This window comes from Sturnira hondurensis, unplaced genomic scaffold, assembly GCF_014824575.4.
Source record: "Sturnira hondurensis isolate 20B ecotype Veracruz unplaced genomic scaffold, ASM1482457v3 Scaffold0021795, whole genome shotgun sequence".
In the NCBI taxonomy this organism is placed as follows: domain Eukaryota; kingdom Metazoa; phylum Chordata; class Mammalia; order Chiroptera; family Phyllostomidae; genus Sturnira; species Sturnira hondurensis.
This window is the reverse complement of record NW_028094426.1, coordinates 2593431-2618602: the sequence shown is the minus strand read 5'-3', so window position 1 is coordinate 2618602 and position 25172 is coordinate 2593431. Positions and strand designations below refer to the sequence as shown.

General features: G+C 39.8%; 1 long non-coding RNA gene across 5 annotated transcripts in view; it reads right to left on the bottom strand.

The window, feature by feature from the left end:
- Positions 1–25172, bottom strand: part of LOC118978386 (uncharacterized) — a 97978-nt gene that overhangs the window by 38535 nt on the left and 34271 nt on the right. For 3 of the 5 annotated variants that reach the window (XR_005064704.1, XR_005064700.1, XR_005064701.1), the window contains exon 2: positions 19755–19853. This is a non-coding gene — a long non-coding RNA (uncharacterized LOC118978386). Of the gene's footprint in view, positions 1–1032; positions 1224–9173; positions 9188–19754; positions 19854–25172 lie in introns of those variants that run through there. The other 2 variants (XR_005064703.1, XR_005064702.1) reach the window with 2 other exon arrangements.

The window sequence follows — 25172 nt, the reverse complement described above, 5'->3', positions numbered from 1 at the left end:
AAGAATTTTTTAACATGCTGTGTTTATGGCAGAGAATCTGGGAGGGCACTTATTGGAGGGATTGGACATGGGAAAGAGGCAAAGTATCATTCAGCTGTGTCACTGACTACGGGAAAAGAGTTGCTCTCACAGTGCTTGCACAGAGCTGGTGAACATCACAGGTCTGCTTCTAAGATTCTGGCACCAATTCCAGTTCTGACACCAATTCCAATGTGTAGATTTTTCCCCCACACCAGGTAATTCTCAGCTGTGTGTCCTACAGTTCAACTCAATTTGACACTCCCTACCCGGCGACAGCATCAGATTCCACAGTCCAGCACACCTACCCGCTACACACTCTTCATGTGCCAACAGCAAGTCCAGGTTGTCACCTGTGCTTCTGACCAACTGGCTGTAAATCAGAGATTCCTGCAGCCCTCTCCTCAGTTCTAGTTAATTTACTAGAGAAGCTCATAGAACTCAGAGCAACAATGAATCAAGCTTATTGGTTTATTACAATAGAATATCACTCGACAACAGGCAGATGGAAGAGATGCGTAGGGCAAGACATGTGGAAAGGGGTGCAGAGTTTCCACGCTTTCTCTGGGTATACCCCTCTCCCCAGTCTCCACATGTCCAGCAACATGGCTGCTCTCTACACCCTGTTCTTTTGGGTTTTTATGGAGGCTTCATTAGACAGAAACAATCGATTAAATCAGTGACTATTAATAGTGATTGTTTTCACCTTTCAGGAGAAACTGAAAGTTCCAACCCTCCAACTGCACATTCAGTTCCCCTAACAACCAGCCTCCGCATCCTTAGGTGCTTTCCCAAAGTCTCCTTATTAACACAAACTCAGGTGTGATTGAAAGGGGTTTGTTATGAATATCCAGACACCTTTATCACTCCTTTCACTTAGGAAATTCCAAGGGTTTTACAAACTCTGTGCCAGAGATGGGGACAAAGATCAAATGTATATTTCTTATAATTCACAGGATCAAGTCCACCCTTGGTCTCCAAACACAAATCTCTAATAGCAAAACAACCATTAAGGTCAACAGGTACCAGCACATTACTCCAGCCCCACCCAGTCATGGGTAACTGTCCGGCCCATCACCAGCGCATCACATGAAAATGTTTTCTAGGAGACGCCACTCAAGTTTGCAGGCTTTCCTTCCATCTTGTCAGGTTCCCAAGGCAGGAGGGGCGTCAACAATATACGGCCTTTCGAGGCATCTGATAAACTGGGTGAAAGGACAGTATCATCTTCTCTGAGCCTATTTCTAGGTGTTAATATATATTGGATTTCCCTCACTGCATAGCCCATTTACTCACCCTTTTACCCACAGCCATTATATTTCCTTCTCTCCATTTACACCCAAACATTGCCAGCTTCCGAAGGAACATCAAATTGGCCACTGTGCTGGTCTAGATTTCTAGAGCAATGCAAGTCTGCAGGTGCCCCCCCGCCCTCAGTCCACTCCTAATCAGATAGGTAAGGCTATGAATGCAGAACTGGTGGGCTATCTTTACCCTCAGGCAATAGAGATGCATTCACTTTCGATCTCAGTTTCGCCAGATGTGGAAAAGGTGCAGCCTGCCCCACCAGGCTCTTAAGAATTCAACAACGTTACAAACATAGTTACAGAGTCTTGTTTAGGAACCATTCCTGCTTCCAGCCCTTTAAGGTGCTCCCTGGTCCCATGAACACTGCACTGACTCTGCTGTTTTCCTCTAACTAGCGGTATATTTTCTCACTTGGTCAGCTCGAAATGGACAAACGTGTATCTAAAGACACGCCCCTAGAGAAGAGAGGCTAGAGGGCATCCCTGGATCTATTTTTAACACAAGAACCCCAGATGGTTATTTCACAATAGACTTCCCTTTTCCCCCTCAGTGGGCCAGTATTTGGGAATCAATTTCTAAAGCAATGACTTTCAAATCATCATGCATGTAACAATAGGCGGGGTCCCTGGCTTTGTGTTTGGAGCCATTTTCCTGTGAGAGTGTGACATCCATCTAATGAGAGAAACCCTGGTTAAGACAGAATATGATTGACTTGAGTTTGCTAGGTGCCACCCACTTGTTGTATAAAGAACTGGAGTTTCTAGACAAAGCAATAATATCAACGTATCTATTGCAAGTTTTAAAACAGCAGACATCATCAGTGCCCACCCTCACTTCTTGGCTTTTCAATGTGTTTGGGCCTCGTCTAGCTGCCAATATTTGCATCTCTTGTCAGAGGATACTTCCAAGAAATGAAGGTCAATCCTCCCACATATCTAGCAAAATGGAAGGGCCATGAGCAACCTCAGAAGCACCCCTTAGCCAGTGACACCCTTGCCTCTCCAGCAGGGTAATTCTGAAGCATGTGTTTACATTGTTTCCTAGGGTTTACCCACAAGTCTGAGCTCCAGCCACTCATTCTGGTAGCTGGCTAATAAGGCACCTATTGTCGGTTACCTTCTCTTCTCTGTACTGGTTGCGGTTCCCCTATTGCTCCCTGCACCTCCTGAACTGCATCAAATCCTCATTGCAGGGTCTGCTTCCAGGGGACCAAATCAAGAGGACATGGTCCATTAAGTACAATGGTACCTTCAAGTTCAAATAGTATTTTATAAATATAAATAAATAAATAAAATAATAGGCCAATTAACAAGTATGCTTTATAAGACATACTAAAAACTAGACATTTGCTCAACTGCATAATTTTGGTCCCAGAAGCACAGTATGGCTTGCGCTTGAAGGAAAACCACAGTTTGAGCTGTCATCAAGGAAGAACACGTCAGTCATCATTCTAGGTTCAAGGTCAGAGAATGGTACAGATGGCCAGGGAGATGTCAGGTAGACACCTAAAGTTGCTACTTCCCCAGCTGACTCTGATCAGAGCAGTGTAGTTAATAAATCGTGACATACTGATGTGCTGGAGCTGGCTTACACCGGCTTGTGAGAGCTTGAGAGCTGACTGCCAATTTCGGGAATTTTGGAATCCAAATTATTTCATATTATAGTTTGAAATAGGCCATGGTGGGAGTATTTACACCATGGAAATAGGCAAACACTATAAATCAGACTTCCACCTTCTCCCAAGAACCATTTATCAGCACATGCTGAATAATGACATTGTCATTAATTACCTATTCTCTTAATTAATCAAAATCAGTGTAACAAAAAGGCCATGGACTGGGAGTAGGTCAAGACTCACTCCCCTGTTGCCTTATAAAATTCTTTTAAAACTGGTTTTAAAAGATGGAGGAAGATATGGCCTAGATAGGTGGTCTTTGCAAATGCTCGGGGTTTACATATGCAAACAGTCCTAAGGGACTCAGTTTCCCAATCTTCAACTTCGATATGTGCTCTTTCCAAAAATTGATTTGCCTGAAAACAAGGTTATGTTTCCACAGTCCTTCCCCCAATAGAGAAGGAGAAGGAAGGCATACCTTCAGACACACACACCAAATCTTACTGCTGGGCATTGCCCTAAGATAGAAAGCCTCCGAGGCCCTGCAAAGGCTGAGAGGGAAAGACTGGTTTGGGAGAAGGTTCCACTCATTTATCAAGGCACCTTAAACAAGCAGGGACTCTTAGCTTCCCCTGTCTTATATTGTATCTGTTACAGTGAAGTTTGCATTAAAATGGAAGGTATTTTAGCCCATTTTGTCATTTTTCTAAATTCAGAGCAATCAAGGAAATACAGAGCAGAGACACTGATTATTTTCATTATAACCAGAGTAATTCTTAGACTACCCCAAAATTTAAGATACTTTGGAAAAACCCACAGCTATAAATTATACTTGCCATCTTTGCTATTCACTGTGCTTTATTTTGTGAGGTAATTAAAATGTATTTAATTGAATCACATGAAATATTTAGCCAACTACAGACGATCCTCATTTCATTTTATCAGATGTTCACTATTTTTTACCTCCTAGTAACAAAAAAAATGAATTTACTTATAATTTAAAATTTTAAATGTCAACTTTAAAAATACTGAAAAGTGCATAGCTTTCTTAAAAAAAAAAGATCATTGGAACCAAGAAGTCTGGTACTAAGGTCTGAGGTACTCTCACAGCCCTTTCCATTAACCCGGAGAGCACAGCCTCTTCAGAGGTGGGTTGGATGAGCTCAAATAAACATCCTCCCCGTACCCCCAAAAGTAAAGAAGAGAACAAATAAAAAAAGAATTTCTTTGAAAAATTTAGTCCATCACTGAAAATGTTTCATGAGAATTGTTATTTAGCAGAGAGGGTACCCTCACTGATGTGTGAAATAAATAATGTTATGGAAAGGAAATCTAGAAAATAATAGTTTTAAATCAAGCGATATTTTTAAAAATTATATATTAAGAAGATTGTTGGGCAGGAAGAAAACCTCCGATATCTATATCCGATAATACATGTGATTGCTTTATTTTTTCCAGTGTAACTCACGGGGGCTTTTCTTAGATCTGAGATCCAAGTGTGTCTGCTGTACGCTGCCGGTGGCGTCGTACCAGACAGTAAATGCCCATGTCATTAACAGTATCAAAGCCATTAACGTGTTCCTGACACCAGCTGAACCTGGGCATTTATGAGGCACCTGCACAGACTTTAAGAGTTCATGCTGCCAGAACACGTAATATTATTTTTTCTAAAACCATCCACTAAAAACAACACGCTTTTCCCTCTTTATTAGGAATTCCAAAAGTTATGGTCTCCTACAAAATCAAAATCATGTGGGAGTAAAATTTATATTCTAGAAAATTCCTCCCAGCATTCAAGATGATGTATTTGTGGCCTTTCACACTGATGGAAGCAGCCATCTATGTTGATTTTCCAATAAAAGTCTCAATTTAAAAGTAACTAGTGTTGGCAACTTCATGTTACATTTAGCCAGGTGGGAAGTGAGGAAGATAAAAATTTCCCTGATCAAAAAAAAATTCTTTTAATTAAAAGCAGGCAATCTCAGGGGCAGCACTTTATCCAAGTAACTACAGATATTGCCTTATATTTTGGACNAAAATTTAAATGTCAACTTTAAAAATACTGAAAAGTGCATAGCGTTCTTAAAAAAAAAGATCATAGGAACCAAGAAGTGTGGTACTAAGGTCTGAGGTACTCTCACAGCCCTTTCCATTAACCCGGAGAGCACAGCCTCTTCAGAGGTGGGTTGGACGGGCTCAAATAAATATCCTCCCCGTACCCCCCAAAGTAAAGAAAAGAACAAATAAAAAAAGAATTTCTTTGAAAAATTTAGTCCATCACTGAAAATGTTTCATGAGAATTGTTATTTAGCAGAGAGGGTACCCTCACTGATGTATGAAATAAATAATGTTATGGAAAGGAAATCTAGAAAATAATAGTTTTAAATCAAGTGATATTTTTAAAAATTATATATTAAGAAGATTGTTGGGCAGGAAGAAAACCTCCGATATCTATAGCCGATAATACATGTGATTGCTTTATTTTTTCCAGTGTAACTCACGGGGGCTTTTCTTAGATCTGAGATCCAAGTGTGTCTGCTGTACGCTCCCGGTGGTGTCGTACCAGACAGTAAATGCCCATGTCATTAACAGTATCAAAGCCATTAACGTGTTCCTGACACCGGCTGAACCTGGGCATTTATGAGGCACCTGCACAGACTTTAAGAGTTCATGCTGCCAGAACACGTAATATTATTTTTTCTAAAACCATCCACTAAAAACAACAGGCTTTTCCCTCTTTATTAGGAATTCCAAAAGTTATGGTCTCCTACAAAATCAAAATCATGTGGGAGTAAAATTTATATTCTAGAAAATTCCTCCCAGCATTCAAGATGATGTATTTGTGGCCTTTCACACTGATGGAAGCAGCCATCTATGTTGATTTTCCAATAAAAGTCTCAATTTAAAAGTAACTAGTGTTGGCAACTTCATGTTACATTTAGCCAGGTGGGAAGTGAGGAAGATAAAAATTTCCCTGATCAAAAAAAAATTCTTTTAATTAAAAGCAGGCAATCTCAGGGGCAGCACTTTATCCAAGTAACTACAGATATTGCCTTATATTTTGGACATACTTGGTTTTTAAAAAATAACAAGAAACTCTTTCCATCTGAGTGCAAAGAATCTATTCCTATTCTGTTTTCCAGAAACAGGAGGAATCATCTATCCTGACAGCTCATCTACTTGTGTAAGTAGGGAACCTTATTTAAAAATTCTTTTCTCTTGCAAATGTGTTCAGTAGTATTGATTTAGCTGCTGCTTCTTACATTCAAGGCATGAAATTGAATGATTGCTTATGCACATGAAGGGAAATGAAAGACTTAGAAAATGATTCCTGTTAAAATACTTAAAAAAAAAAAAGGCCAAAGGGACCACATTTCAGCGAGCAAAGGAAGGGGGATAAAAATGATGAAAGATTTTGATGATGAAAGGAATTATGCCTGTTCAATCCAGAGGAAGTCACTTAAATGACAATTATGACAGAGCGAGGTTTTGCTTATTACGCGATGATTAGATCAAGTGCAGCACCCCCTCCACACGGGTGCCATCAAGGGCAGCTCCTCGGGCCCATTACCAAAGCGCCAGCAGCCCTCTGTGCTTAGCAGATGCGGATAAAGAGCTGTACTCCCTGCCTATTTTCTTTCTTTTTCCCTTCTCTCCCTCCCTTCTCGGTAGCACTCATCTGGCCAGGTGTGCTGTGTTCTTACACTCCTGAGTCTGCCCAGTTACATCTGCCCCAATTGGTTGGAGAGCCTCGATTTGCTCTGTGCATAAGCAAAAAACCTCTCATTTCTTCTGATAAAGAACTGCCTCCAAATATTTCTGTTGACGCTCTCCTTTACCCCTTTGCCGATCAGTTCCCATAAAACATTTCAGGCACTTGTGCTTATTAGACAGTCTAACTGCATTTAATACACAGTACCATTCATTTTACAACTTCAGTGTTTCTGGATTCAAATATTGTTCCTTTTCTCTCCTTAACTCAGGCTGGGCTGATTGTACGAGAAGGTGAGTGGTGGAGACAGGAGTTGAGGTTCTGCCCTGCCCTAGCAGACATCTCTCTCCCTTTCCAGGTGCTGGCTCCTCTGGTGCGGGAGCCCTGAGAACATGAAGGAATGGGGTCAATGACTGGGCAAAACTAGGATCCTCTCTGGCCTATCTAGAATGACTGGCTTCGTGGCCAACTGTGTGTCAGGGGTTCAGACGCTGGTCTGGAAAATAGACTTCCCACTGCAAGGCTTCTTCTGGAGCTGGAGGAGATCCCTGGCCAGACCACTCGCCCACCTCCAGCTCCTGCCACTGGCCATTAGCCCCACAGCCCCTTGGTTCAGAGAACTCCTCTTCCCCAAAATGGCCTGGCCCCATCCCACTCAACTCTCACGTCCTCGTCACCCTGGGCAGTGAGCGCTCCACTTTGCCTGCACAACCTCTTTGTCTAGCCAGTCTCTCTCTTGGCTGCCGTTTCCCTGTGTCTCAGCAGCCACCAGCACTGAGAGAGTCCAATGGCCTCAAATTTCAAAGAAGATGTCCTTAGTTTTTGACCCTGAGTAAGCAGGAAGGGCAGAGACATCAGGCACCCCTCCCCTCCACCCCCCAACCCCCACTCCAACCTTCACCCCACCCCTACAAACTTTATGGCAATTATTCTGGGATTTTCCTTCCTTATCTTGGGAGGTGATAATGTATTAATGAAGAAAGAATTCATTCTCTTCACAAAAATAGCACCTTTTAAAAAGCAGCATTTTATCTCCCCCCCCCCCATGTTAATTTGGAAGGCTTCTAGGCAATGGGGAGGATGGGGGGGTGGGGGTGGGAGGGGCATGGAAAGTGCTTAGGGTTGGGGCGAGTTCTCAGCACTGGCACCTCTCACTGCACCCTGGTGGGAGGCAGCTGGCCCACCTGGTGAGGTCACTCTTTGTGGAGAGTGGGATGTGCCTGTAATCCCCCAGGAAAACCCCATTTCACAGCCTGTTATATGTGGACTGGTCTGGATAAATCACTGAGGCAGCACCCTGACCTCTGGCCCACTTGAGAGTATCCTGGCCTTGCTCAGTCCTCCTGATGGACACTTGGCCCTGGTCAGGCAGCTCTCTGTTCTCATCAACCCCAAACAATACCTGGTACATGGTACATTTCTTCTCATAATCACAAGATAAAGACCAAAAGCTCTCATTAACTCAGGTGCTCTAGTAACACAAGAATATACAACAAACAGAGTAAAGAGTAGGGACAGGAACAGAACGTCTGCTGATAGCTCAGCTCTTCCTTTCATTTTCCCAAGGACTTCCCCTGCCCCAGGCCACAGCCTCCTGTGTACTCATTTTACCCTCCAATCAGAAGGCCCACAGTTACTCCCTACAGCTCCCCCATCTGGAAGGAAAGAATCTGGTTTATGGTTACTTCCATGCTTAGCTAAAAGGCCTATGCTTTTCCCCAGATGACAGATTTCTTTCCATTTCATTGATTGTGTCCGATTCCCTAAATCTTACCACCTTAAGGCAGAAGTCCACCGGCACCGTTTTGGCAGCATCGTTCTAGGTTGAACCATAGTTAAATGTGTAGAGCTGCCATTATCACAGAAATTAAAATGTACATGTTAATGCAAAGCTAACCTATGGCAAATTGCATGCAATCCTCCAGGCCCTGTGCTTTGGTAACCATGGAAAACACTCACACCTGAGCAGCAATGGAGAAGGTATCTATTGGAGGAGAAGCAATACCTGAGTGGTTGAAGGGAGGAAAAAAATGCCCAAATATTGATTTCACATAACCAATCTGTAATTTCTAATGGTATCTCCAAGGAAAAGGTATAAGATGGCCCTCTCCTAAAACACACGCTCCAAAGGGTCAGTTTATGGCTCCTTTTCCTACACTATTTATAATAACATTGTCCTTAGCACTTTTATTACCGAGATTCTGTTTCAAAATGTAGACAGAGGGAGAAAAACGGATGAAGATACATTTTTTAAAGATTTTACTTATTTATCTTTAGAGGGGAAGGGAAGGAGAGAAGGAGAGAAGTATCAATGTATGGTTGCCTCTTGTGAGTCCCCTGCCGGGAACTGGCCTGCAACTCAGGCATGTGCCCTGACTGGGAATCGAACCGCGATCCTGTGGTTTGCAGGCCTGCACTCAATCCACTGACCTACACCAGCCAGGGCGTTGAAGATATTTTTATATGAAAGTGGTTTCAGAACTGAGATATGGAGTGGTAATAAAGGAGCTTCAAAGTGGATGTGACTCCAGAATCTTTTTCAACTGAATTTACAAGTAACAAATTTATTTTCCTATGGTCACAAATATACATTTGGAAATGAAAGTAAACTTCAAAGCACGTCTCTTTTTTCTCAAAGATTTATGTCATAAATGACTTGGAGAAACAGAACAGCCTAGAAAATCCTTTGCAAGTTTCCTTCTCCTGTCTAAATGTCACAATTACATAAAACCCAATTTCTCATTACATTCTTACATACAAACACACTGAAGGTCTATAGCTTTAATTTCTTAATTTATCTGTCTTGGTAACAAATTTAGATTGTTTTAAAATCATTGTATCATGCAGTGATAACCACTAATTTGATCTCCTGATGGCATAAAAGAACTAATCCATCTTTTCTCTGTTGAACATAATAATTCCTTGGAAGTAGGTTTCTTTTCATAAGGATACTTAGAGAGAAAATAATAATCATATTGTCTGAGAATTTAAAGAACAACTTCAGGCAAGTCACTTTGCCTTTCTGAATTATAATGTCATCATTCATATAATGGGGATAATAACAACAATGACACTGTATTATAACCAAAAGAATTGTTATAATAATGGTTGTGGAAGACTTTATAAACAATAAAATCCAACACAGACATTAGTTACCTAGGAAATTCTGCTAAAGGATTATACAGGGCTCTGTACTTCTCCACAATGGCATATATTATAATTGAGAATGATTGGCGACTATGTGTGTATTTCTAATATATCATTACATACACAGATTGTCATTTATTTTTCAGGATTATTTCTAAACACTGCCCTTCAAGTATTTGAAAGTACCTGGCACATTTTTGCTGACTTAACAGCCCTTCGGTCCTGCAACTCTTGTGCTGCTTGGACATTGCCAACTGGAAGCCAGAAGAAGTGACTTTTAAACCGCAGGAGCCATATCAGGAATCGACCAGTGTGCTCCAGGCCGGCAACCCTGTGCTTCCCCAGAGACGAGGGAAGGAGAACATGCCCTCGCTGCCCCACAGAGCCCTCACAGCGGCCGCACGGTGCTGGGGGCTCTCTACACTCCTCCCACCTAACCGACAGGACAGCCCTGTCAGGCTACTATCATTTTCCCCAGTTTTAAAATGAGAAACTTCTTATACACTAATGAGAACAGAGCAGGGGCTGCAACTCATGACTGCTCCAACCCAGTTCTACCCATATGGGGTGGAGCCCTCGGTAGGAGATGTAAGGGTAATACCACACTATTAATTTGTCAAGCCCAAAGACGGGGTTTTGCTTGGGCTTTTGCCTCCCTGCACACCCATGACTAGGGGAGAAAGAAGATAAAACATAAAGCAGGTGTTTTTCTGCTCTAGATCAAGGTTCCCAAAGGCCGGATCAGGAGACACATCACAGTTCCAGTTCTAAAGGGCAGGCAGGCCTTTCTGATTTACTTCGCCTAGCCTTTCCTTATCACTGAGGCAAATCACGAGGACGCAAGCAGCACACTCTCCCCCCAACAGAACATTTGTCCACATGCGCCAGCAGCTACTGCTGCATTCCCCAGTGACCTTTTGAAAATTCCCCTGGTATTACAGTGTATGGTTTGGGTTTTTTCCATCCTCAACACCTCAATCTTTAATAGCATGTAATATATTTTTGATTTTAGATCTTCTTCCAGTAAATAAAAAGAATTCCAAGGAGTGAGTGACAATTCAGGAAAATATTAGCTTGTCTGGGTGACTTCACTGCACAGGGCAGCAAGTGAAGCTCACTTCAGCATTCACAGAGCTAAATCCTACACCAGCTGATACCCAATTAGGTGTAGCATCACTCATTTCAGGCCAACAGAGAGAAGCACACTGTGGCCTTATTATATTCCTGTGCCCAGCAAGTAGAATGTATGCTATTGGACACATGATATAAGATAAAGCCACAGGATCATGGAAACAGAGAATAAACACTTAGATGAGGTTTATTTATTCTATCACCCAGCCAGGAGTCCTATTTGCCTAGACACACAGATAACACATTTATCTCTTGCTGTGTGAGAAATTGTTGCAAACTTACCAACTTCAACAACACCCATTTATTAACTCATAGTTCTGAAAGCCAGACAACTGGTGGTCTTGGCTTGATCTTCTTAGGGTCTCACAAGGCCAAAGTCAAACTGTCAGCTGGACGAGCACTTATCTGGAGGCCCTGGGGAGGAATCTGTTCCCAAGTGCATTCTGATTATTGGATGAACATAGCTCCTTGCTGGCTGTCAGCCCAAGGCTGCTCTCAGGTTGCAGAGACAACCCAACCCACACTCCTGCTCACATGGTCCTTTCATCTCTAAGCCATCAATAGCACACGGAATCCTAGTGACTTGACTCTCGGTGACTTTCTCTTCTGACACAGCAGAGAACACTCTGCTTTTAGTTGGGTTTATGTGATCAGATTCAATCCACCTGGAAGATCTTTTTAAAAGGTTAACACTATGCCATATAATACACCACTTTCACAGGTTTTGGGGACTATTGGGTGTGGAATCTTGGGGGACCATTTTTAGAATTTTGCCTACCATACCCAGGAAGTAGAATTCACAAAAATATTGTGAGGCTTGCCTTATCTTTCAAAAGATAAAGATGTTATTAAGTAGGGACAAAAACAGTTGGAAATAATATTGAGAATCATGTCTAAATTTCAATACATGGAAATTTCAAAGTTTAAAAGGTAGATGGAAATGGTATCATATTAACACACCAAAGAAGTGTCTTAAAGAAACCAATCAATGGCCTTTGAATAAAGTATTGTAGTAATGACACTCTAGCAATCAATTTTCCTGAGTACCTCATTTTGGAAAGCATGCTAAAATATCCAACCTGGCCTTACAGAAACTAAGAGGCCGTAGTCGTCCTGCTGACCCCACACCTCACATTTGGCAGTTTCTGATACTCTCTCCTTTACTCACAGCCACTGTCTGGGATTAAGCCTTTCTTCATCTTGCACACCCTCTCTGACCTATTCCCCAGTTCCTGAGCCCCTTAGCACAGCTCCTGTTCACCACCCTCTGTACCCGTGTCCCACGCCTGTGGGATGAACTGCAGCAGCCCCTCCCTGACCACAGCTGGCCACTTTGTAAGCAACTTGTCAGAACTTCTTGCCAACTTGCCAACTTCTTGCCACATCTGGCCAACTTGTAAGCAACTTCTCTGTCAAGCTGGGGGGCCTCTCATTGACCTCTCAGCATCTCACCACCTGCCAAGGAAACCTGCCCTCAGAGAATGACTGGTTCTTCCCTGGCTGAACTTGTAACTCTTTCGAATTTCCTTTGTTTGCCATCTAATATTTACATAATTTGCACTTCCCTTTTTATTTTTAAAAATATTTTATTTATTTATTTTTAGAGCAAGGGGAAGGGAAGGAGTGGGAGAGAAACATCAATGTGTGGTTGCCTCTCGTGTGTCCCCTACTGGGGGACCTGGCCTGCAACCCAGGCATGTGCCCTGACTGGGAATCAAACCAGAGACCTTTTGCTTCACAGGCCCACACTCAATTTACTGAGCTACACCAGCCAGGGCTGCACTTCCCTTTTTAAATGATAAAAACACATCACTACTTATTCTATTTAATTGCTTATTAAATGATTTGTGGCTCCTTTATGTTTGGGTCAAGATTATCTCTCTTAAATTATGCTCACTTATAAATGGTACCAAGGTACAAGCAAACATGAAAATGCTTTGTGAAGTCTTTGCCCAGGGATGAGACAATCATGGGGTTGAGATGTTCAGGGTAGGTCTCCCCAGTTCAATACCATATGTGGCCCAAAGCCAAAACATGTGAGATTAAGATAAACTCGGGTTTGAAAATGGTAAACTGCCAGCCACATTGTTGGAAGCTGAGAGGTTAAAAAAAGTAAGAATTTTTAGATGTTTTTTCCTGTATGACTGGAACAAAAGTTGTTCTTAGATAGTCTGCTGGTAAGTACAGGCCCTGGCCCGCCCGTCTCAGAGGCCAAATGTCAGCAAGTTTGTGTGTGTGTGTGTGTGTGTGTGTGGTTATTAAAAATGTATTTTATTTTGATTTTGTTAAATAATTGATATATTTATGCAAGTAAAATAAAGCATTCTTTCTTAGTCAGTGCGTTCAATTAAAAAAAAGTGTTGTCCTATTTTGGCTTCTTATGCTGAAATGCAAGCATTATGAAATTCCACATTTAAAAAAATATTTTAATTTTTAAATTATAGCTGACATTTATATTGGCATCTGTATTAGTTTCAGGTGTGCAGCATTGGGGTTAGACAATCATGTACTTTACAAAGTGATCCACACAAATATCTGAAGTACCCACTTGACCTCACACATAGTTATTACAATATTCTTGACTGTATTCCTGTCCCATACTTTACACTACTGACTACACCCTAACTGTCAATTTGTCCTTTTTAATCCCTTCACCTTTTTTACCCAGTCCACACCTTTTTAAACCTTTAAAAAATTCCCTATTTTTTCTTGCTTCAAAAATAAACTTGGCAAATATAAATGTAAGCATAATCTTATTAATTTTTTAAAATAAAGAATATTCTAAGTATTCTTAGCCACAGAATGAAAATCATCTTCAGCCTCTTTTAAAATGCTTTACTTCTTTTCTCTCTCTGTCATTAGGTAAATTATCTTTGACTCTAGATAAAAAAAATTAAGCAATATGACAGTTGAAGGAATCATTCCCTGATAATAATTCCAAGAGGATCACCATCAACTTGAGGAGCAGGCATGAGGAAGCCCTTAGGGGTACCAGTTAACGGTTTTCTCACACCAGTGATGTCATTACCAGACCTGTCCCGGACTTCACCCTGTCAGGTCTTTTTCCCTCCTACTGGATCCTTTACAAGGCTTTGTAGCCAAAACATTCAGTAACAGATGGCTCATGTCATTGCTGCAACACCACGCTTCGGGACTCTGAGGTGATCATTTCAGGCACAGAAAGCAGGGCAAATGTAGGAGCAGGCGTTTGACAGAATCTACCACACTCAGGTTCCTCTAGTCACTGATGGAATAAAGAACTTTCCTTCCAAATTATTTTCATCTGATAACAGGGAATGTCCCCTCTTTTCCCTACATATGGTAATTAGTGCACAGACTTAGGTCTGGACCCAATTCTTCCTCAGGGCCTGTTCAGCTTGACCATTTAGAACCTGCTCCTCAATTTTCTCCTAAGTGGGCATCATAACAGTACTCACCTCCTAGGGTTTTTATGGGGCCTAAATAACATATGAAAAGGATTTAACCAGCCTTGGCTAAGTACTCAGTGAACGGTAACTTATTATTTTCTTTTTTTAGAATTTGTATTTATTGATTTGAGAGAGAGAGAGAGAGAGATTTGTCATTCCACTTATGCATGCGCTGGTTGCTTCCTTGTATGTGCCCTGACCAATGGTCAAACCGACAACCATGGCATAAGGGGACAATGTTCCAACCAACTGAGCTACCCGGTCAGGGCATTATTTTCTTCCCACTACTTAATTTTTTTTTTTGGATAAAAGAACAATGCACAATAGCACATAAAACAAGATATATAACACAGCAAACCTACTAATGGAAATATTTTGTTAAAATCCCTAATTCAGATAGGACTTAAATTAAATGAGACTAAAGCCAAGGTGCCATTGTGTCGTTAGAGAATCAGGGTTCCTCCCCCTGAAACAGGCCTGAAGAGACACAATTATTATTTTCACAGTCAAGGTCTCTAAAGCTAAGGGAGAGCGTGACTTACTCACCACATCCAAAAAACTCCCTTGATAAAAATTCTCACATTGCTCATTAGAATTGGCTCTAAATTTCATTTTTGAGTTATATCCCTTTTTGAGAAAACATATGCATTTTTCCATATCATGCATGTACATAGCTGTAATTTGTGAAGACCTCATTTCCTCTTGTTGTCCCGAATTGGCATGTCCTAAGCTTTTCCCTAGAGGTCTGTGTTTGTGCTGCTGTTTTCCAGTTTGTTTTGGCCTCACTGCTTTGCCACTTGGCATGACTCGTCATAGTTTTATCACCACTATCTAAATACCACCGCCTCATCTGAACGTATTTCACAGCTGCCCTCCTCTGCTCCATTCCTTTGCCTGGGTCTGCTCTCCCAACCCATTACCCATCCACCTGCTCCTAGAGAAGGTCACGAGGGAGTGACGGTGCATCACATAATCACATAGATAGGGCTTTGTGTGTGGGGTTTTTTTTGACCAGTCACAATGCATAATGCAAGGACTTTATTTGGATACTGAGTCAAACAAGTAAAAAGCTAATCATTTAAAAATAAAAGAGAAACATTCATGAAATAATCATAGAATTATACTGCATATTTGACGTTATTAAGGAATTATGAATTTTACATGTAGATTGGCAGTATAAATACTTTTTATAATTCCTTACCTTTCCGCAATATACATTGGTTTTGTGTTTTTAAAAATTAATTTCTTTCCCAATTACAGTTGACATGTAAGAAGTCAGACAGAAAAGGACAACTACCATATGATTTTACTTATATGTGGAATCTAAAAAAACAAAATAAATGAACAGACACAACAGAAACAAACTCACAGATACAAAGAACAAATTGATGGTTGCCAAGTGGGGGGAGTCTGGGGGATGGGCAGAACAGAAGGAGAAGGGGGTTAAGGCACACAGATCACCAGTTATAAAAAGTCAAGGGATGTGAAGTACGGTAGAAGGAATATAGTTGGTGATATTCTATTAACTATGTGTGGTGTCAGATACATGTTAGACTAATCAGGGTGATTGCTTTATGAGATATTTATATGTGTCTGGTCACTAAGTTGTACATCATACAGAGTTTTAAAATCCTGATCTTCATTAGAGATTATCTCTGTGTATCACCGAATTCCTGATTTTCTTTCTTCAAGATTCTTTCCAAACTGAAATCCAAATTAATCAGATTCATGTTTTCAAAATATCCTCATAAGTTTCCATTCTTATGATGGTTAATTTGGGCTAGATCATAGTTAATCACTGGGTGCCAGACTCTTTAACCTATTCCTTTTAATTATTATGATAACCCTATAAGTTGCCAAGTGTTATGATCCCCATGTTATAGATATTAAAAAATAAGAATTGGGGAATTTAAGTCATTTCCCCAAGAGCCCCACAATAAGTGTCTGCCTTTCCCACTAAGCCAAAATGCCCAAGGATACCCTTTGGAGAACAAAACAGTTGTTTTCCAACATTAGTATGCATAAAAGTTGTCTGACAAGCTTATTAAAAGCGAAGCCCATAGAGTCCCTACCCAGACTCCAGACTCCCTCCCTGATTCCAATTCGGTGGACGGACCTAGGCTCTGCCTTTCAGCATGTTCTCTGGGAGAGCCTGACACAGGTCACCTGCACAGCACACACTGCCTGACCCTGTGTTCCCAGCTCCGAGTGAAGCACCCCATTTCCTGCACTTCCTCTCTGTAAAGTCATAAATTAACCAAGTGTTGAGATCCACTTTTGTAACAAAACTTAAGCTTAGTGGGGTTTTCCAGACATCAGGTTTTTCTGGAAAGGCAGAATGCTAGCCTGGAGATCAAGAGAACTAGTTCCTCTCTTTCCTTTACCGACTTCCTGTATGTCATTTGATAAAGTGACTTCACTTCACTGTATCTCATCTTTCTCTGTAAATGGAATGTGAGCATTCATGTCCACTATTCACTGAGAAAACCTGTAAAGGGGAGACTGAGCAGCACAGGAAATCTCCAGGCAGAGAGCACGCTGTCAGTCTTCAAGATTGAATTACTCTCTTGGAGAGTGTTGATTTTATCACAGTTGCTGTACACTTCACAGAACGTGAGGGATAACACATTTGGCTGGCACTTGTGGGACCCTGGTGGAGAACCTTACAGTGCATAGATTTTGTGCTCTTGGAAAAGTTACTTTAAGTCTATGCACCTCATTTTCCTCATGTGTGAAATGGGGATAATAATATTACCAACCACACAGGGTACTGAATTCTGTCACTTTGTGCTTTTCATAAAGGAGCTTTCACAAATTGTTCAGTCAAAATATTTTCATTCTTAGCAGCCTGGCTTCAAACTATTGATAATATCAACATATTCATTCTTAAATTCCTACTATATGTTGTGATATATGAGGTTTTATAGTAAATGAACATGACACTGTCTCTGCTCTTAAGGAAATCAGTCTCAAGTAGATGACACACTCTTGCATGATACCTAAGCAACTGACTTTGGGGCAATTTTTACAATACATTGTTAAGTTAGAAAAGCCAGGTACATAAATGTGTGTATTGATGTGACCCTAGTTTTCTGAAATGATTTTAAAACACTGACCATTTCCTCCACAGTTTTGTATGTATACAGTAAACATAAAATATGTGCATATGTAATTTACTAAATATTTGTATATGTATGTATATACATATATAACATTAATATAAGTTGTTCTGGAGAGAGTATAAAGAAAATAAAGAAATAAAAAAGGGAGAGGACATAAAAATATAAGTAATAAGACAGTTTAAAAATATAGGAATGTCCATGGTAAAAAAGAACATAGATGAGAAGACCCCCTTTAAATAAATCTGTGTGTGTATGAGTGTGTGCCTGGGATGCCTCAAAATACTGATCACGGCTATCTCAAAGGAGTGAGATTGAAGGGATCATACCTCTTACTACTTTTAAATGAGAAAAGTAATATTCTTTAAAGAACTATTCTTAGTAATAACAAAATGCAGTAGAACAAAGATATTCTGAAGGGAAGGCAAAACTGCTTAGCTTAACCAAAGTTAACAGAGTGCACAATAGGTTTATTTTACCAGAAGAAACTCAGTTACTGATCTCTTCTTTTTCTCCTTTCTTTTCATTCTGTCGATGTTTTTAATTAGTACGTCTTAAAAGTTCTGGAAGACTCTAGTTTTCAAAAACTTCACAGCCTGGTTTCACTTATGCTTTTCCAACTCACTATTATTTTCTACAACACAACATGTCCCAAATTAAATTCATTGTCCTCTGTTCTGCCTCGACTTGTCTTCCTGCCCTCCTTTTTCAGTAGGAATGTCACTGCCACCCTCCAAGTCACTCAAGCTGGATGTCTGGAAACCACCCTGCATTCTTCCCTCTATTCACTGGCTCTTGCATCCAGTGAGTTGATTATTGTTATAGACCAGAAATTTTAAAGCAGCATACCACAAGAATTTTTAAAACATGCAATACTAACTATTTAGTCAGGAGCACTGACCTATTTTCCCTTAAACTGTTGAATGAAAAAAATGACAACAGACAACACAACAACAGCCAGTTGATGTGAATGAATCAAAATTATACCTATTTTGTTTGTCACATCTGCCGCAGGATTTTAGTAATTAGTTTATTGGTGCTATGAGATGAAAAAGGTTGAAAATCGCAGCTCTAGACACGACATCCTAATATCAGTCTCCCTCACCATGCTCTTTCTTCTCCCCAGCTTTTGTGCTCAGCGGTCTCACTTAAATAGCCACAATTATCTCTGAGTCAGCACCCCTGTCTCCACTTTGAAATTGTGATCGGCCAGGAGAATGTCTCGAAACTTCTTTACATACTATGTGAACAGGTATGAGCCTGAGCCGCCTGCCTAGCTTCACTTCCTTCTAGGAATCAGCCCCCCCCAAACCACGCGGTCTTGGGGACTGCCTGTGTTCTTCTCACTCCCCCTACGTTTGAGGACAAGTGTTCAGGGACAGGCACATGATACGAATAGGGATAAACACTCTATCCCAGAGGTTTTCTGCTAGAGTTACAGGGGGGAAAAAAACACCTCTTTCTTTCTTTTGGTGGGTCACAGATTAATTTAGCCTGCTCCTCTGTAAGACATTTCCTTGAAACTTTCTGAGAGACCATGTTCCATTAGCGCAGAGACACAGAGCAAACCAACTGCTTTGGTTGTCCTGTAAGTAGGCATTGGTTATCCTTCAGCTTAACAACCGAGCCCAGTTCTAGAAAGGTAACCAGGTTAGTGGTGTTTCGTGATAATTTCTACTTCATAACCAAGACAGTGGTTCCAAAAAGGGGGAGCTATTAATTCCAACTAATTTCAACTAGGCAGCAAGCATCTTTCTTTTTTCATACTCTACAGTATAGGAGGGCCATAGCAATTGTCTATTTTTTGCTCTAATTTTTTATTTGTTAAAATGTGCATAAAAGTAAAAATATCTTAACTATATAGTTCAATACATTTGCCCCTGTACATTTTCATGAAAACAGTTAGATTTTAAGTAAGGACCAGGTTTTTGATTTTCTCAGCGACTCGCTCGATCCCAGGCCCAACAGTAATGCTCAGTGTTAACGTCACTTCCCTTTACCTACCAGACGTTGGCATTTTCTACCAGAAAGTCATCAGGTAGAAAGACTACTCCAGCATATTGATTTAAAACAATACTTACACTAACATCTGACAATTATCAAGTGCTTGTACGTACTATTATTATTTCAGTTTTACACATCAGGAAACAGGTAGACAGACACTTAAAAAGTGACCAAGATAAAATAGCCAGTAAGTTAAAAAGCAAGACCCCAAGACAAAACCCAATTCCCCCAAAATAATTTAAGCCATCTGGTCTGTACACTCTGATAATTACCTTTTTCACTGAGACTGATAAAATCTATTTTTCTTTAGTCAACATGAGTGGTGATTCATCCTTGGAGGAGGAGTGAACTCTAACAGCAGTTACAAAATTCTGCAAAGAAGATAACAAAGAACATGTGTTATAAACTACAGACTTACTTTTTTTTTTGTAGGCATCTTCCTGTTCTCCCTGGGTCAAGATCCCCTCTGCAGTACTGGCTTCTTTGTCATGTCATTGTTTTTTATGGAATCTCTGGGGTCTTTAATTTGGGTGCTGCTCCGGATGGGTAGGATAGAGCCTCTGAGTGGGCAGCCTGACTCTCAGCTCTCCAAACGCCTGTCACTTTATTACAAGAGGATGAATGAGAAAGGCAGATTGTCCTTGAGGCCACTGAGAACATCCCAACCAAAAAAAAGACACCCCATAAAATCATATTTACAAAACTTTCATATTCCTTTAAATATGTTAAAAATAATCCAAGCCCTGGCCAGTGTGGCTCAGTTGGTTGGAGTGTCATCCTGAGCACTGAAAGGTTGCGGGTTTGATCCCAGTCAGGGCACAGACCTAAGTTTTGGGTTTGGTCCCCTCTCCCTCAGTCTCTCCCTTCCTCTCTCTATAAAAAAATCAATAAAACGTATCCTCAGGCAAGGATTAAAAAATGATAATCCCAGACCTTTTACTTTGATCCACAGTTTGAAAAGCTACAGAGACTTCTGAGAGATTTCTGGGTGACATATCTACATTCTGATTTTATTGTGAATACTTCTATTAAAAAAAATTAAAAAACAAACTTTAGGGATTTGGTAGCTGTCTTTCTTTAATTATGTTTTTATTTAATGTCGCTAAGATGTAGAAAGAAAATATTGGTGAGACTTTCAATATAGTTGAAGTGAAGAGACTAATTACACACTAATTCACTGTCTCTGCTATGCATGCTCTAAAGAGGACGTGGAATCAATACATCTTGACTCTGGACTAGCAAAGACAATACATGTAGTCTGTATGCATTATAAATCTGTTGACAAGGCAGATAAGAGAGAACACAAGGATGATTTTGAAATTCCCTTATCATTAAAGCTAATATATCACTGGAACTTTAAAAGCAAAAATAAATTCAAATAATTTAATAAACTCATCTTTTTTAAAGCAAGGTTTTCATTTTGTCACAAGTTAAAAAATTACATTAATGCAGTTGTAAAAGCCCATGATATACAGTCCGTGTGAGAAAAAAGCATGATCCTAATCTTTAAGAAATGTTTCTATCCCAAAACAACTCTCTTAATAAATGTCTTTCAGATTAAATGGTTGCAGTCTGAAAAGCCGTATCAGCCTGCATTTGTTTTACTAACTTGATGATCTGAAGAAAAATGAAGAGATAACTCCATTAAGCTGCCAGCCCAAACAGCTCTGCAAGCAGCCTTGTAAACTGCTCATTCCTTGAGTGTGCTCCTCTTATTTCCAAATATTGAGTGGGATCCAGTTAGGCTGGAAAGAGCTCCCACAGTATATTCCCTGCCCCCCGCCCCCGCCCTGCCTCTCTGCATCTTGCATCCTCACACCACATAATACTTCCAATTTCATCTTGCTGGAGTCCTAAGTTCACACTGATTAGTTTCTGAGCCATTCCAAACAACAAATGCCTTTTAACATATAGTATTTTCTGATTCGTTGTAATTTTAGTATTTTCAAAAATATGCACTAACATTACTTATATTCCTAAGGCAACAAACAAGGTAAATGCCCCATTGTAGCCAGAAAAAAAATTAACAACTAATTAGGCAGGGTGAGCTTTCCCATCGGTGCAATACTCGGCCTTTAAGCAAAACCATAAGTAGATAAAGACCCAATTCATGGCTGTAAGATGGTTCATATGAAGGAAATAATATCAGCTGCTGAATTCACAATGTTCCATTCACTATGCTTATCTCGTATCTTACAGCCTCTGAGTTAGGTGTAATTGTTTTCCACATTTTACAAAGAAGGGAAGAGAAGCTTACAGAGCGTCTACGTGACATACTCTTAGCATCATACGGAAAGGGGATTTGAACCCAGTCCTTTGCACTTTAGAGTTAGTTTTAGACTCCCTCATATGGGAAGCTGTGCATGACGATGGTCCAAACACAGCAAATTCCATTCCAAGTTTGGTCCACCTTGAATCTATGACAGAGAGAAGGGGAAAATGAATTTTCCCAAAGCTTAATTGGTCAATGAGGGTATTACACAGGCAATTTACCTAAATTCCATTTGAAACAAAAGAAAACGAAAGAGCATGGAAAGTTGGTGCTCTTTCAGGAATAACAAAAATGAGGTAACACTTTTAGAGCCCCCGACTATAGGCTCCACTTTGATTTTTCCCTTCAGTTTCCTGTATGGATGAGACTGAAAGGAGAGAACACGTGCATTTCCAAACACTGTCACACCCAATAAACCCGAGTTCCTTATCTGGATTCCCTAGAATGTCTCATTTTTCAACCTACCTATTGTTATGTTATTCTTGATTTGGTTCCATTGCATTCTACATCAAAGCAATGGTTTCCAGCCTCTCTTTCAAGTCTCTAAATCTCTTCACCTTTATTCGATTTCTTCTCACTATTCTATAGCTTTTATTGTGACGGTCCATCTTACTCTTTCTGTTTTCTTCTGTGATTGTGAACTCTATCAATGTCCACCCCTGCCCCTGTCCCTGTAAATGTTATAAATCCTCTGCCTGCATCATCTTAATTTTTCTAACTTTCTGTCTGGCATGGCTAACATAAACCCTCACATTTACATGATAGATAACAACTACATAATCTCTTATGCATATATTTGCCAAAAAATATGTATATATTTGTTAACTCATGAACTTATCTGCAATTGAGATTATAGTGTTTATTCTAGAATATAAACTAATTATAAAAATATTTGACATTTAATTGTACATCTAGCAATGACTTTTTACAAATTATTAGAAAATGAATTCTATTAAATGGCAAATACACAAAAACATCATATATTGGGGATAATTATAATCATTTATAATACCATTATCACTTTGATAATGCTAAGATGATGATGACAATAGTAATGATAAATCTATGAACTAAATATCACTATACTTGCGTATGGGCAAAAAAACCTTATGTTCCCTAGGCGATGGTAGATAGAATGGGCCTACGATGATGGTGAGACTATAGTCCTGCCACTAATATTGTCTTTGGCACAGCTTCTACTTAGTGATTTTGATGTCACTGTATTTCCAAAGACATTGCCAGATGCCAGTGAACACATAAAAGACACATAAGACAAAAAACAGACCAAGGGCCTTTCAAGATTATCAATTACCAACATAATTTTCTATTGTCAACTTCTGGAGGCTGAAAAGTAATTCCCACTGTGTTCTGTGTTGTAGATAATCTAGGTTCACATTGACTTTCACAATCACTCTGTCAGGAAGCTATTACTACCATTTCTTATCTGTGGAGTATCAGAAGGATTTTAAAACATTGTCTATGTGTGTTGAGTTACACACAGTCTAAATAGGACAAATGAGAGGAACATAAAAACCCAGGACCAGGTGGGAGTATTAAACCCGTATGTTCTTTTTCTGTTGGTTGTCTCTTTGCTCTGCTCTTGGACAACAGAGAACAAAAGCATCACTGTGCTCAATCAAAGACAAAGGGTAGGAAAAAGAAGAAAATGTGGCCAAAGTCAGGACATGTCACAGCAACGGGAAAAATTGCCTTAATTCATCTATTACAATTCCAGACTTTGGAAGAATAAGAAAAGGATATTGTTCTCTTGAGTCCCAGAAAAAAAAAGGAAGTCTAAGAAATAAATTTGTGAAATCAGAAAATGAGTAAAAAAAAAAGCTAACATTTACATTCAACTTGATCAATTGAATTTTACTGGTGTTCTTTTTACGGTGCATTATGTAACATGGTAAAGTACTTCATATTCACTTGCCGTCAATTTACTCAAAGAGCTCTGTTGGCCACTCTCGGGATAAAGACAACTACAGTCGTGCACTTCATGATGCTTTGGTCACCAACGGGCTGCACAGGTAATGGCCCCATAACTATAACAGAGCTGAAACATTCATATTGCTTTGTGACACTCCAGCTGTCATAAAGTTGTAGTGCCACACATTTACTCACAGGTTTGCATTAGGGCTAGTAGAAACAAACACACTGCACTGCCACTTGTATAAAAGTGTAACACATACAATTATGCACAGTAATAATACTTAATAATGAAAATAAATGGCTATGTTACTGCTTTATGTACTTACTATACTGTACTTTTAATCCTTAGAGTGTATTCTTTCTACTTGTATAAAGTTTGCTGTAAAACAGTATGTCTGTTATACAGGCAGCAGCCTTATACAGCTCCTGCTTACATTGTCTCTTGATTGTATCATTTTTTCTTATGCTTGATTTAATCTCATGTTGTTTTGCACAGCAATGGGCTGTATAGTCTTCTAGCCTAGGAGCAATAGGCTGTACCATGTACCCCAAGTGTGTGGAGGGCTAGAATATTTAGGTTTGTGTAAGTGCACTCTGTGATGTTCACACAAGGAAGAAATCACCTAACCCTGCATTTCTCAGAACATACCGTCATCATTAAGTGGCATATGATTGTAATAAATAATGACAGCATTGAAAAATAAATTTCCTATTCCATGCACTATTTTTCAATACTACAGAAAGTACTAAAGGTACACGAAGAGCCAGGATTCTGGAGACAAACTACATGAATTCAAATCTTGGCTCTGTCATTTACTAGCTATGTGACCTTAGGCAATTTATCTAATTGCTGTGTCTCGATTTCCTTATCTTTAAGATATTAATAATAATAATATCTATGTAAAGATTAAATTAGTTAATAAATGTAAAAATCTAAAACAGTGTCTTCCATATATTAGGCACTATTTAAGTGTTTACTATTGTTATTTGAAAGTTATTTTCAAAAATATATGTGATTAATTATGGCATTTATTTCTGATTTTAATAATACCCATAAAACTAACAATAGAAAAAAAGTGTTCTTGTATCAATAAGAATGATTCTGATAGAAAGTAACAAAACTATACAAATGGTGTATTAAGCTATAAAAACATTTTGTGTTTATCTTACAAGAATTTCAGAAGTAAAGAGTCTCAGAATTGGATCAGTGAGCTAAAAATATAACCCAAGACTCAGGCTTATTCAGCTTTGTGTTCTCACCTGTTTAGTGTCAGCTCTTCACTTGCATGCTGGCTGCTGATAAATGGGGGGTCTGCCACAGCTCTAGGCAACAAGACTGGATGTAGGGAAAAGAATTGCCAACAAGTTCTGCGCTCACATACACATGGACACCTATTCCTTAAGATAGGTATCTTAAAGGATAAGTGTCCTATCTTAAGGGATAGGTGTCCATACACCTTAAGATATCCCTTAACATTTATATTAT